Here is a 14122-nt window from a genome sequence, read left to right as displayed (position 1 = left end):
GGGCTCCTTTGTTCTGGTGGCCGTGGCAAACAAGGACAGTGTGTCTGCCGGGCTCCAGGGACACAGGGTCACAGATCAAGCTGATGAGTCAGGAGGGGAAAGGAGCCCACAGAGCAGGGGCTCAGGTGGAGCCAACCCATACCCACCCTGACCTGGCCCAGGGGATTCAATGACCCCAGGGGACGGGGGACACTGGTGACTGGTCCTGTTTTGGCATCCACCTCGAAGCTGAGGCATCTGCTGCTGTGCCCACCTGCGCTTCTCACCGTCCCTACAACAGAGCCAGGGGTACGTCCTGACCCAGCTGCCCAGGAGCCTGACAACAAGTGCCCAGGAAGACAGATGGACCTCGGCCTCTTAGGGGCAGTGCCGGGCCCAGGAAACCAGCCCTGGGGGGTGGGGGATGACTGATCACAGCATGACGGGCCGCAGGATGCACTTCTGAGCCCCCAGGTCTATGAGACCAGAGTGAATTCCGTGCAAAGTTGTGAAATCCCTCTAAAGCATCCAGCTCGTCTCTGCAGAACCCCTAATACCAGATAAAAAAAAAAGGGGGGGGGGACCTAGAAATGAATATGTAAATGATTAACCCTGGATGTTCAATTTTTTTTTAACATTGTATTTGTTTATTCATGAGAGACACAGAGAGAGGCAGAGACACAGGCAGAGGGAGAAGCAGGCTCCCTGCAGGGAGCCCGATGCGGGACTTGATCCCAGGACCCCAGGATCACACCCTGAGCCAAAAGCTCAACCGCTGAGCCACCCAGGCAACCCTGGATGTTAAATTTCTAAGAAAAAAAATACAGTCTTTCTTTAAGTGAGAAAAGTGACAGACACGAGGGGCCACATGGATAGCTCCTTGCCTGCATCCTGAACAGAACCCTCTGGAAACCAAACCCCTTAAAGGATACAACCAACTGGGTAAGGAAGGGGAAAAAGCACACAACAGAAGCCGCCTGGAACCAGAGGTCATGAGCATTTTCTAGAAAGGCAAAAGGCAGTTCCTGCAAAGGAGTATGGCCGGGTGAGTATGGTTCAAGAAAGGCCGGTCCCCACCTCTCCCCCCGCCAGGCAGAGTGTGGAAGACCAAAGAGGAAACCCATTGCCCATCGCTGGCACTGAGGCTCGCTCGACTCAGGGCTGCAAACACGCTGGTGTCTGGGTTGCCTGCCAGGGAGACAAGGACAGGACCCGGTAAGGAATGCTCAGATGGGCACCTGGCGGGGAGAAAGGATCTCTGGACATCTGAGAAGTCCTGGGAGGGAGGTGTGCAAAGAAGAACACCCCCGTAATCCTCGGGAGCAAGTCCTGCTCAGGTTAGTCTGAGTGAAAGCTGCCCGCGGCAGCTCAGGTGGTAGGTAACATCCTTCGTGAAGAACGTTAGTTAAGGGGTTCCTGGGGGGGCTCAGTTTGTGAACCGTCAGGTCATGATCCCGAGGTTCTGGGATCGAGTCCCGCAGCAGGCTCCCTGCTCATCGGGGAGTCTGCTTCTCCCTCTGCCTCTGCAGCTCCCCCTGCTTGGGCATGCATTCTTTCTCCCTCCTTCTCTTGCTCTCTCTCTCTCCCCCTCTTTCTCAAATAAATACATAAAATCTTTAAAAAAAATAATTTAAAAAAATGTTAGTTAAGGGAGGAGACAGCAGACGTTTCAAAGAACCTAATGCTGAAGGCTCACCCGGGGCCTGGTGCTGTCAGCACTGAGGTTTAAGCAGAGCCCACGGCCCCCAGACCCGTTCCTACCAGCATGTCAGCCCAATTGGTGGCCTGAGCCCGGCTTGGGGAAGCAGGGCACCCATAGTTCCTCTGTTCCTTCCAGGGATGCCGCCACCACACCTTTGCTGAGCAGATGGGGGGGCTGGGTCAGGATGAACAGCCAGAGGCAGCGCCTGAAACGGCCAAGGGTTTCCAGCTATGCCTTCTGAGCCCCCCAGAAATGAGGACCATCTCCTCTCCTTCAAAGGGGTGTCAATCCAGAAGCAAAGCCCTGGGGCTTAGCAAAGGGGAGAGGCACATGATTCTGTCTCTGTAGGAGCAAGAACCATCCCATCTCAATGATGAGAACTTGCCCCTGCTGGTCCAAGGAAGGGTCCAGAGTGTGAGCCCCAGGCCCTTTGAACCAGTAAGGCATTCATCACAGAAGCCTGGAACCTACAGAGGAGGGACCTCAGGGATGCAGTAACCACAGAGGACAGATTGAGGAACAGCATCCACGAGGGCGCCAAGAGAGCACTGGCATCTGGGGCCCCTCCAAACTCAGGAAGTCCACTTACAAACCTGCCCCTGCTCGGTTCCAGCAAAACAGCACATCTGACACTCACTGGGAACCAAGCCTGACAAACGCTGGTTTATAAGATATTTGCGACCCAAACAAGTGTTAAATGGAAAGAACATGGATACGAAATGGAAGGACAGGGCTGGTGGAGTCTGGACCCTTCATTAAGAACATCTTCTGGATGGGGACACCTCAGTGGCTCAGCGGTTGAGCATCTGCCTTTGGCTCAGGGTGTGATCCCAGGGTCCTGGGATAGAGTCCCACATTGGGCTCCCTGCAGGGAGCCTGCTTCTCCCTCTGCCTGTGTCTCTGCCTCTCTCTCTGTCTCTCGTGAATAAATAAATAAAATCTTTAAAAGAGAGAGAGAGAGACAAGGAGTGAATTCTCCAAAGCCTCGCTACTCAGAGGGGATCACAAACCGGCAGCGTCACTGGGAACTCGCCAGAAATGCAGATTCCCAGGCCCTCTGGGTGCCCGAGGCCTGCTCAGCTTCAGTGCACTGTGGGTGGAAACTGACCACCTCGGTTTAGAACAGGCTGCGTACATCACCGTCAAGGGGCAACAGCTAAAAAAACACTCGTTTTCCTGCAGCAAGACAATAAAATTTCATTATTTTAGGACACGCTCTTCCAGAATCCATGCTCCTCTGGGCGTGCTAAATTGAGATCCACCTATTAAGTGAAGACTTTCCATGAGCATGGAGGAAGCCAAAAAGCCCTCATCCAATCTTAAGACATCCAGTTTCTTCTTCTTCTTTTTTTTAATGTGTTAATGGCAAAATACTTATCCATACCTACCCAACTCACTTGGAAACATTTTAAAGTATTTTGTTCATCAGACTTGCACAAGATCCACTGAGTGGATGCGTCTGGATTTTGGCTCATGAATAAATAGTGGTTTTCATACTTCCAGGCAAAGCCGCAACACCGAGGTTTGGGTTTATTTTATTGTTTTTGTGGAGTAGAGATGTATGTGTCCATGTGTTTAATCCCAGTGAAGTATAAATACACAGCGGCTTCCCTGAATTTGCAAAAACTCTCTGAGCACCCCAAATAAGTTGGTTTTTCAAACAGGCTGAAGGAAACATCCCAGAAGTTTCTGTAAATGGTTTTCGATCCCACCACTGAGACTACCTACCAGTTTGGAATTTATGAGCTATTTAAAGTAACGGGAACATCCTCATATATCCTCTTCGGGCTCAAAGTGAGACTCTAGGACCAGCCAGGCAGGATAGGAAACCTCTTTTGCATAAATATAGCATACCAGATTTCTGAAAATATATTGGATAATTGTGTTTGTGCACAGGGTATGGGATCGGGGTGGGTTGGGGGAAGGGGAGTCCACATGGCCGTTCCTCTCCCTCGTGCCAAACATCCAACTGTGATTTTATCAAAGCGACCCAAAGCCAAGCTCAAACTCTCTAATGTGATTCTTTAAAAAAAAAAAAAAAAAAATCAGAGTAGCTTTATCTAGATTTTTAAATAAGTATGAATACTGCCAAGAGCTCATAGCAGAACAGTACAGAGCTAAGAGATCTGAATGCTCAATCTGTCCGGAGCTAACGGTCACTTCCTAACCTAGAGCAAATCCCAAATGCCAAGGCTCCCGTGTCCTCAGTCATAAAAGCAAGACGGTAGAAGGACCAACGGCTCACGCAAGCTCACAGAGGTGCCGTGAGGACCGGTCACTCATCACAGGTGAGAACACCTGATACGCCCCAGAGCTCATGAAACCTTATTAAGCCAAAACGGGCATTTCTGACGCCGGAGCTTGGGAAAGAGAGTCAGAATCATTCGGAGAAAAAAAAAAAAAAAAGAATCATTCGGGGTTTGTCTCTTGTAATTTCTTGACTGCACTTTGGTGTCGGGGCAGGGGTGGCTTTGCTGGTTTCAATTACCCTGGACTCTTCACCCCTCTCTCTCAGATGATGCTTTATTGCGGGTCAAGCATCACTGTGGTGGAGGGGGGCAGGGGTCCCCCCCAGGACAGTGCATCCATTGGGTACCCTGGACAGACCCACAAGCCAACGTCCTGTGCCAGAAGGTTGTGCATGGCATGTGAGCTTTGAGAGAAGAGGCTCATGTCTAAGGGCGCACCATAACCCATCTGGTAGCATTTGAGGATACGGCAGCCAAAGAATGAAGACATTGGTATAGCCTTGCAGCTCCCATAAATGATATTTAAGAATTACAGATTGGGGACACCAGGTGGCTCAGCCGGTTAAGTGATTTGACTCTTGATGTCGGATCAGGTCATGATCTCAGGGACTTGGAATCGAGGCTCCCCCCGCCCTGTGTTGGGCTCCACGCTCAGCGGGGAGTCTGCTTGAGATTCTCTCCCTCTGCCCCACTGCCCCCTGCTTGCATGATCTCTCAAATTAATAAATAAATCTTGGAAGAAAAAAAAGAAGAATTATGGGTTAAAGAGCTAGAACAGTTTGGTAGTTCATCAGAGCGTGAAGCACAGAGTCTCCACGGGACCCTGTAATCTCACCGAGAAACGAAAGCGTGTCCACACAAAAACCCCTACACAAACATCCGTAGCGGTGTTACTCCTAACAGCCCAAAATGAAAACAACCCAAATGGCCATCAGCTGATGAGTGGTACCTCCGATGTGTTCTAGCCACACAAAAAAATATTATTCAGCCATGAGAAGGAATGAAGGAAGTACTACTCACAGATGCTCTCACGTGGATGAGGCTTGGAAACACCAAGCTATGTGAAAGAAGCAAAGACCAAAAGGCCACATCGCAAGTGACTCCATTTTTATAAAATGCCCAGAATAGGTAAAATCCATAGGGATGGGCAGTAGTAGCTCCGTGCTCCTTGGCAGTAAGGGAGGGAGAATGGGGATGACTATTAACGGGCATGGGGTTTCTTGGGGGGCAACTGATGGTTTTCTAGAGTGAACTGCTGTAGCTTTTGTCTTGATCTGCCTATTAAGATATCCTCTTATTTGGAGGGGGGAGACCCCTCTCCCCAAGGGAGATCGCTAAGCTGAGAGGATGTTACTACTTGTCTTGTCTTGTAACTGGGGAGAGTCCACTTGCAGAGGATAGCCAGTTAGCGGTGAGAGATGGTGCCCCGTTGACATTATGTGAGTCCCTGGAGCCAGTCATGCCTGAACTCCACCCACTAATAGGAGCTCATAAATTAACCTCCCCTCCCCTCTTTCTTTTGGCTGAAATTTGTGGATTGGATTTCTGCCACTTGCAACTGAAAAGTCCTGGCCCTGGAAGGGGAAAAACCATTTCCCTCCCGGAAGGCAGGGATGGTCTCTCATTATTATGTGCTCAGCCCTGGCTGAGGCATTCTGGTGGAACATGGGAGGATTAATAACAGTACCCTCAGTCTCTATAATATCACTTCCAAGTGAAGAATTGATTCCATATACACTTATCTCTTAACCCTCTCAGCTCCCAATATTACCAGCTTAATTTTAGACGAGACAAAGGAAGGCCCACCCAAGACGGAGTGACTCATTGGAGATCCCACAGCCAAGATGTGACCAGGGTACATTCCCCATATCTCGATGCTTTAGACTTCACTGCCCGGGGCACAAGGGACCATGTTAAAAACTGTGGGGGGATCCCAAAAGAGAGAATTGGTCTCTGCCTTCAAGGACCTCAGTCTCAGCACATACACTTAACAACTGCCAAGGGAGGGTAGTATCTGACAGGTGCATCTTAGATGCCTGCATCACTGGAGGATGGCTGGTCAGACTTCTCGGAGGCAGGCCTTGCAGGATCAGAAAGAGGAGGACCAGACAAGCCGAGCCAGGATACAGGAGGTTCCCACAAGAAGTCAGCAGGGTTGGTGGGGTAGGTGGGTGGGGGGGGATTAGGAAAGAAAACCCAGAGGGTGTGGCTGGCTCAGTCCATAAGCACAGGACTCTAGATCTCCAGGCCGTGAGTTCATGCCCCATGTTGGGCAGAGAACTTACATGCCTACATGAAATAAATATTTTTAAAGATTTTATTTATTTATTTATTCATTCATTCATTCATTCATTCATTCATTCATTCATGAGAGACACAGAGAGAGAGGCAGAGACACAGGCAGAGGAAGAAGCAGGCTCCCCTTAGGGAGGTGTGTGTGTGTGGGGGGACTCGATCCCAGGACCCGGGGGTCATGCCCTGAGCTGAAGACAGATGCTTAACCGCTGAGCCACCCAGGCGCCCCCCAAAAAATGTTTACAATAAATTAGTACTACATAATGTTTTGTGAACAAGACAGAGAAAGCCCACAGACCACTGTTCTAATTTATGTACATATATTAACTCTTTTAATTCTTCCAACAATGCTATGACGTAAGTTCCATTATCATGCGGCTCCTCTACTCCCCACGGACTCCTCAAGAAGAGAAACAAGGGGCATCTGGGTGGCTCCATGGCTGAGCATCTGCCTTCGGCTCAAGTCGTGATCCCAGGGTCCTGGGATCGAGTCCTGCATCGGGCTCCCCACTGGGAGCCTGCTTCTCCCTCTGCCTATGTCTCTGCCTCTCTCTGTGTCTCTCAGGAATAAATAAAATCTTTTTTAAAAAAGAAACAAAACATTGAAATATAAAGCCTTGTTCCCCCTCCACCTCCCTTCCCCAACACCCTTCATCCCGATACCCATGTTCTCAGGCTCCCGTCCCACTCAGCCCTATTGAGACTGCACAGGTCCTAATAAACTTATTCATACTAATGTGTAAATGGTAAGTTTCAAATAGCTGTCTCTGTGACAAATGGCCAGCCTCCAATTAGAAGCAAACTCAAGCCAGTCTCCTTGGCTGGTTTCCCACAGCTATCTCAAGGATCAATTTGGATCATGGCTTCCATCCCATTTTCTCTTCCCTGGTGGTACCAGTCTTCTCTGCCTCTCACTCCCGCCCCAAAACTGCTCAACTAAGTCCTTTCCAGTGTCAGAGAGCCTAAAGGTGAAGCCATATAGCAGTGGTTCCCCACTCTCACGACACCCTAGAAACACCCAGTGAGCTTTCGCTCACGTCTACGCCCAACCTCCAGGGCATGCTGGTTCAATGGGGGCCCCCGAGCAATGGGTATTTTTTTAAATAACGATCATATTAATAGGTAACAAGGATTGCCTGGTTCCAGTGTGCTGAGCATTATTTTAAAGCTATGGCTGTGGGGCATCTGGCTGGCTCTGTGGTTGAGCATCTGCTTTTGGCTCAGGGTGTGATCCTGGGGTCCTGGGATTGAGTCCCACATCGGGCTCCCCACAGGGAGCCTGCTTCTCCCTCTTCCTGCGTCTCTGCTTCTCTCTCTGTATGTCTCTCATGAATAAATAAATGAAATCTTCAAAAAAATAAAAATAAAAATCAATTGATCAATCAATCCCCCACTACCTCCACAACTGTCCCCCCTGTGGACTCTCATGGACAGATACACCCTCCAACGACAGAAATCAGACACAACAGCCACTCAAGACAGGCTCTCTGGCAGGCCTGGGACAGGCCTGAGGGCCGCCTCCCCCTAACCAGTAGCTCCTTCACCGAATGACAACTGATAAGAAACAGAAAGCTCCATGAAGCCGTGGGTGATCTCGTCCCCATTCACCTCCACCCTCCAACCTCCCCCGGAGCCGATTCTTCGTGACAAGGCCACATGTGCCTGGTCACAGGACTGGACAGACTGGGCCTTGGGGAGCAGGAGGAGGAAATCCTCACTGTCGGCAAACCTGCAGCGCTGGACCTCCAGCAGGGCCAGGGACGGGGCCTCGAGACCCCAAGTTCAAGCCCTTCCAACCTGGCAGCTGAGCAGGGAAGTCATTTTTAAAAGATCCGTTTCTGTCACCGGCCCTGAGAACATCCACCCTTGCTCCAGCAGCAAGAAGAGGACAAGTCTGATGTGAACGCGGAGAGCTCTGAACCACACTTCCTCTGGCAGCCTGCTGGGCAAATCTCCTTAGAAATCGGCTCGTGATTCTGAGTCCTCCTGCCAGACTGACACACGTTGGAAAGAAAGTTATATAACTGGAAATGATGAAAAGATAAGGCTTCAAGTGACAGCCTTCAAAAAGTGTGCACTCACTCTATGCAGTTTGGGGATGAGTTTTTAAATACATCAGCACTTCCTTGCTGGGGGGAGGTTGTGAAAACACCCTCAATTAGAGGCAGGCACCTTGGAATAATATTGTCACAGGTATACACTGCTGGGCCCTCCCACCAATCGACTGGACCCGTTCCCTCATCCCGCCCCCCGCCCCCGTCCCCCAAATCCCCAAATCTTCAAAGTCATCCTGAAACAGGTTACAAAACGGGAAATCCAAACGGCCCATGAGCATGACACGGTGCTCAGCATCATTAGGCACCAGAGAGACGCAGACTAAAATCACAGGGTGAGGGGCGCCTGGGGAGGTCAGTCCGGTAAGCATCTGACTCTTGATTTCGGCTCAGGTCATAAGCTCAGGGTCGTGGGATCGAGCCCCACGTCAGGCTCCACGCTGGCCGTGGAGTCTGCTTAAGATTCTCTCTTTTGAAAAAAAGGTTTATTTATTTAGTCATGAGAGACACACAGAGAGGCAGAGACACAGGCAGAGGGAGAAGCAGGCTCCTTGTGGGGAACCCGAGGTAGGACTCAATCCTGGGACTCCGGGATCCCGCCCTGAGCCAAAGGCAGATGCTCAACTGCTGAGCCACCCAGGCACCTCTGTTATCTCAGTTCTGCTTTCTTTCATGCTACCTTCATTCTCAGATGCTGCCCCAGTATCAGCAAAAGCGCTCATGGCAGCTCCAGGTTTATAATCCTACTAGTTTAACAATGTCAGGAGCATGTCTTTCTCTAATGTACAGCAAAAGGTCCCAGGGAGGGAGAACAGCTGCAGTCACATGTCTGTTCCTGGGTCACAATGGCCTGGCGGGGAGAGTCAGCCAAGCCTGGGTCATGTGTGTAGGAGTTCAGGGGTGGCACCAGCCCCAACCCAACAGTGCACTGCCTATGAATCCACCACACCTTCAGTCCTCCATAGAAAAATTGAGAGATTTTTACCCAAACAGGGAGAATAGGAGACAACAAACAAAAGACACCGACGACAGCAGGTTTCTTCCTCATCCCCTGCCTTCTGCCTTTCAACAGAAGGTCACCCTGTCACCGGGAAGGGTCACAGGGAAGGGAGGCCGCAGACTCTGACCTCGAGCTTCCCACGGCCTCACATTCCCACACTGCAGCCAAGTGCTCCACGGTGGCTCTGGCCTCCTGACACGCCCTCCCAGCATCCGAGCAGAATCCTTCCAGGGGCCCTCGCTCGGGGGGGTGCTAACACCCTTGGGCACATGTGGGTCCCCCCCACCCCGGAGGTGCCAATGAGAGCAGTGACTTGGCTTAGGCCCATCCCCACTCTGGCAGCCAGGCCTGAGCAAGCAGGAGCTGCGCAGGGTTAGAATCACACAGCCTTGTGTTGGGAAGGCTGGTGGACTTGTCTCAGAGGAGGGGGGAAATATCACATGAATCCCCCCCTCTGTCTCTACTAGAAAGTTGCATATTTTATGAATGGTGTGAACCGCTTCTGGCTGCTACTTCATTAATCCTTCGAGAGTCCTGGGGTCCCCATCACGCTTACTCTTGACAAGTGCTCTGGAGAGCTCCTATCTTCTGATTTTTTTAAGGAGAAAGAAGGGCGGGGGGAACTCAAGGAATTGCAAAAGTCCCAGTTTGCTCTGCGGGGTCTTTTTTTTTTAATTCTCATTCTTTATATTGCCGACCATGTGTCGTGATGCTTTCGTGGGGAGGTGTACAGTGGTGGAAAACAGAGCCACACCAATCAATCTGTGTTTTTCGATGAATCCACAGCTTGTTCTAAGGGAAGAGCCTATGTTATTTGCCCAGTAAAAATGTCTTAGAAAGGAAAACCTAAGACAATGTTTAAAGAAATAATGTCTAAGTATAAAAAAAATGCTTTAGAAAGGAATACAAAGACTAGCACAAAGCTAAAAGGATATTTTATTTTATTTTATTTTCAATATTTTATTCATTTACTCATGAAAGACACACAGAGAGAGAGGTAGAGACATAGGCAGAGGGAGAAGCAGGCTCCCTGCAGGAGCCCGATGCGGGACTTGATCCCAGGACCCCAGGATCATGACCCAGGCCAAAGGCAGATGCTCAACCACTGAGCCACCCAGGTGCCCCATAAATAAAATCTTAAAAAAGAAAAAAATCATCCGTGTATTGCAAATGGTGGGATTTCCTTTTCTCATAGCTGAATAATATTCCATTGCTTATATAAGTATGACATAAATATACACATTTGTAACATATATGCTATACATTATGCATTTGTATATTTACATACACAGAAAAAGTATACATTTCTATACGTTTAATACACACAAGGCACAACTTCTTTATCCACTGATGGGCACTTATGTTGTGTCCATACCTCGGCTACTGTGAATAATTCCAGCGCTTCCTTTTACTTTTGAATGAAATATTTATTGACTTCTCTTTTTCAGGGTCTTTCATTTCTCCAATAACAATATCCATATATATATCATCTGAAGGAAACCAAGGATGGGGGGTGGGAGGGGGTAACTGGAGAAAAACCACAAAAGCCACAATACATTCCCACAATCCCTTCACTCAGCAAGAACTACCATCAGCATTCCGGCGCGTGTTCCTGTAGATCTTCCTTTACATGTGCACGCACATGCGCGTGTGTTTTTACACAAATTCGAAATTTTACCGTGCACACTCTGCAGCTTGCTTTTTTACTTAATACACAAGAAAGTGATTTTTTTTTTAAAGAAAATGATGGCCTATTCTGCTTAGTGAGTGAAAGCCTAAGATGATACAACAACCTCATGCACTCTAATATTTGAAAACCAAGGAACTCTTCACTGAATGAAAGAAGAGCGGCCTATTGATAAAGCCAGAGGCTGGCCCACCGTGAGCATCATCCGGCAGCCGCCCTGGGGTTCGGTCAATCCAGAAGGACTCCCACCACCACCCATGGTATTCGCGCCTGCCACCCTGGGCACTGTGGACAGAATCCCCTCACCCCCCGGCTCCGCATCCTCCCTCCTCCACTTACTCAAGTCATCTTAGCACTCTTAAAACTCTGATTTCTGCATAGTTAGAGCACAGCATGAAAAACAGTCCTGTCTTCTATGGCTGTCAGAAAGATTAAGGACACAAGGTGCCCCAGGGCCTGTCACAGAGCTTGAAGCGAGCTGAGCACCCAGCTGTCCCCCTACCCACTTCCCATTTCTAAGACTGCAGCCCTTTCAGAGGACTGTTGGCCCCATCACCCAGAGGACCCCCTCCCACCCTGACCCTCTGGGAAATAATCACACACACACACACACACACACACACACACACACACACACCTGCTACAGCAGCAACTTTAACTGCAGCAAAGGAGGGGGACATGGGGGGGGGGGAGAAAGAGAAAACCTCAGAAACCCTCCACCCATCAATACAAAATACAAAATAAACTATGCCACATCCGTACCGCAGAAGGTCATAGGGCTTTTACGAATAACCACTGACTTACACGCACTAACAAGAAATTATTTTCAAGACAGGTTAGTGAGAGGGGTGGCGAGAAGAAATTAAATGATAGCACTCTCTCGGGGGGCGACTGGCTGGCTCAGTCGGAAGAGTGCGTGACTCTTGATCTCGGGGTTGGGGGTTCAATTCTCACGTTGGGTTCACTCACTAAGCAGAACAGGCCATCATTTTCTTTAAAAAAAAATCACTTTCTCGTGTATAAAAATAAAAATCTTAAAAAACTAAAATAAAATAAAACATTCTTTGGGCATCTGGGTGGCTAAGTCAGTTAAGCATCTGACTCTTGATTTCAGCTCAGGTCAAGATCCGGGGTCCTGGGATCGAGCTCCGTGTTGGGCTCCTCACTCAGCAGAGAGTCTGCTTCTCTCTCTCCCTCTGCTCCTCCTCCGGCTCTTGCTCACTCTCTCCCTCTCTCTTTAAGATAAATAAATCTTTTTTAAAAAATACATTCTTGCTATGTATTTCAATGAAGAACTAAACCCACAAATCATTAGGATCTACTTTCACCAGGCGCTTGGGAGGCGGGCAACGGGTTAATCGAATTCTGGCTTCTCAACCTTTTTTTTTTCTTTTTTACCAGGACAACGCTCTCCAAGAAGCCTCTGAAGACTCGTCTCTCCTCATCACTCCCTGACCACCGTGAAATTTTAATACCACAGATAAATCACTGATCCGTTTGTGTACTGTGACCCTCCGGAGGGCCACCAGCAATCCCTGGTCAGCGCTGGGACATCGCTTCCAAGAACTGACTCCTCCCCATGGCAGATGTATTGTTTTAATTCACATGTTATTTATGTGATTAAAAGCTAATCATTTAAAAGATTCTCTCCCCACCCCCGCCCAAGCACCACATGACACAGTCAGACAGTCTATCCCCCCACCCTCACCCCCAAACTATCTGTGGACAGGACAGTCAGCGAGGCCTGGGTGGGATTATGCAGAAATGCAAACATGGACTCGGGCCACGTGGATATGTTTGCATCTGTATTTGAAAGGATGCCGACAGCAGGAAAAAAATTCTGTAATCCCCATGAGGCTGCAAACCTTACCCCCGGCTATTGTTGGGGGCGTCCCTGGTGCCCTGTAGTGATGGCTAAGTCCCCAGAGCCCCCATGTCCCAGTGACTGTGAGCCACCTTCTCAGAACCCAGTGAGAATGTTCTGGTCTCCTGGTTTCCCCTCCCACCTCTTGGCTCGACCTTCTCCACTGCAGCTGGTTTTTCCCTCGCCCCCTTTGGAGCACCTCTGGGCCCCACCCCTGGCCCTCTTCTCTTCTCTGCCCACCCCACACCCAAGGTTGTCTCATCCAATATGGCAGCCCAAAGACCAACACCAAGTCACCATGATGACTTCAGAGTGACACCTGCTGCCCACTCCCCTGGACTCAGGCCTCACCTTTCCAAATACCTACTCAGTATCATCACTGGAGTAGATAGAAGAATCTCAAACTTTGCATGCCAAAATAAATTCTTGATATTTTTCCCAAAACCCATGCCTTCCGGTCCTCCCTTCCCCATTTTTTTTTTTTTTGGTATTTCTTTAAGACTTTATTTGAGACAGAGAGAGAGTGAGTGAGAGAACACAAGCAGGGAGGCAGAGTAGAGAGAGAGGGACCAGGCAACTCCTTGCTGAGCAGGAAGCTGGATGTGGGGCTCGATCCCAGGACCCCAGGAACATGACCTGAGCTGAAGGCAGAAGCTTCACAGACGGAGCCACCCAGGCACCCCTCACTTTTCCATTTAATACCAGCTCCTTCTTTCTAGTTCCTTAAGCCAACACCCTTGGAATTTTCAAGTTCTCTCTCAAGCTGTACACATCCAATCCATCCCCAGATCCCATTGCTTTTACCTTCACAATGCATCCAAAACCCAACTGCATCAACCACATCAATGTCTACTGCCACCATCATCTGACCAACTCACCGTCATCCCTCATTTGTATTACTGTGCACTCATCCCTCACCCTCTTTCAATCCCTGCTCCCGGCTCTGCCTGCATCCCCCGAAATCCATGGGGCTTGAACTCATAACCCTGAGATCAAGACCCGAGCTGAGATCAAGAGTCAGATGCTCCACCAACTGGCCCACCCAGGCACCCCCCCCAAACCCCCACACAGATCCTTGTCAGTGCTGAGTCAGGTCACATCAATCCTCTGTTCAATGGCCCCTCCAATGACTCTCCTGGTATATGGAGTAAAAGTCAGGTCCTCCTGAAGGTCTCTAATGTCCTCCTGCCCTGGGCCCCTCCCACCACCCCCACACACTTACACACACTCACGTTCCCCCAGCCACACTGACCTCACTACTAATCGTGGACCCCAGGTTTGCCCAGGCTACA

The 14122-nt window shown here is 49.6% G+C and overlaps 1 protein-coding gene and 1 long non-coding RNA gene across 3 annotated transcripts in view; both read right to left on the bottom strand.

The window, feature by feature from the left end:
- GAS7 (growth arrest specific 7) overlaps nucleotides 1-14122 on the bottom strand; it is a 208833-nt gene that overhangs the window by 171283 nt on the left and 23428 nt on the right. The window lies entirely within an intron of this gene.
- LOC144310936 (uncharacterized) lies at nucleotides 6457-9186 on the bottom strand. Of its 2 annotated transcripts, none has more exons than XR_013376600.1 (3): nucleotides 8959-9186; nucleotides 7834-8211; nucleotides 6457-6803 (listed from the first exon to the last, which is right to left on the bottom strand). It is a non-coding gene; the product is annotated as an uncharacterized LOC144310936 (long non-coding RNA). The 2 variants fall into 2 exon arrangements; XR_013376601.1 differs by having other exon boundaries at nucleotides 7955-8211; nucleotides 8959-9123.

The sequence above is a fragment of the Canis aureus genome, chromosome 3 (genome assembly GCF_053574225.1).
Source record: "Canis aureus isolate CA01 chromosome 3, VMU_Caureus_v.1.0, whole genome shotgun sequence".
NCBI lineage: Eukaryota > Metazoa > Chordata > Mammalia > Carnivora > Canidae > Canis > Canis aureus.
Note: the sequence above shows the minus strand (reverse complement) of the source record. Positions and strands in the feature narration are given on the sequence as shown.